Raw genomic sequence first — 760 nt, 5'->3', positions numbered from 1 at the left:
TATATATATATACACGCGCGCGCACACACACACACATATATGCATCTCTATATATGTGTGTGTGTGTGGTATTTATATGCGTGAATAACACTTGTATACACGAGTAAAAGTCACCGTGATCTTCAGCACAATGTGATATTTTCAGACCTTATTAAAAGAATTTCAGCTCATTTTTCAAGCTCTCTGGCTAATAATAATAACAGATAATTATGGTTGAATAAACAAACGAAAATATAAGCCAAGGACAAGAAAACCTTATTGTAATCACAAGGGGAATAACTCTACTTTTACCAAAGCTAAAGTTGATCTCGGCTGAATTTAAACTGAGAACGTCGACGCGCTAACTATTCTGCCAGCTCACCTGCTTAAGACAGTGGATAATATAATTCTTGATCTAATGTCTAAAAGTAATGGTCACGGGTGGAAACGTTTTTAGCTCTCGATTTGTTCTAAGAAACAAACAGCAACAATGTCACTGAGTTATGTCCCTTTTGTTATTGATAGATGTGGATGACAATTTTTATCAGTGGTTACTGAGGGGGGGGGAGGGAGGAAGAGGGGGCATCGCCGATAACCAATTTTGTCTTTTCAGGGCCTCACGGCGTTGGCGGGAAGGGCTAGGATGTTATCATGACACCAGTGACCTGACCCGAATGCTTGCAACAAACCGGATTATCCACAAAATGAACTTAACAGCCAGATGGCGGCGGCGGCGGCAGTGGTGGTGGTACAGATTAGACCTCAACGCAAGAACAGGAAC

The 760-nt window shown here is 41.3% G+C and overlaps 1 protein-coding gene across 1 annotated transcript in view; it reads left to right on the top strand.

Moving 5' to 3' along the window:
* Positions 1 to 760, top strand: part of LOC106881912 (oxysterol-binding protein-related protein 1) — a 48,769-nt gene that overhangs the window by 42,808 nt on the left and 5,201 nt on the right. The gene's annotated exons all lie outside the window — the stretch shown is intronic.

Source organism: Octopus bimaculoides, chromosome 4 (genome assembly GCF_001194135.2).
Source record: "Octopus bimaculoides isolate UCB-OBI-ISO-001 chromosome 4, ASM119413v2, whole genome shotgun sequence".
NCBI classification, from domain to species: Eukaryota; Metazoa; Mollusca; class Cephalopoda; order Octopoda; family Octopodidae; genus Octopus; species Octopus bimaculoides.
Note: the sequence above shows the minus strand (reverse complement) of the source record. Positions and strands in the feature narration are given on the sequence as shown.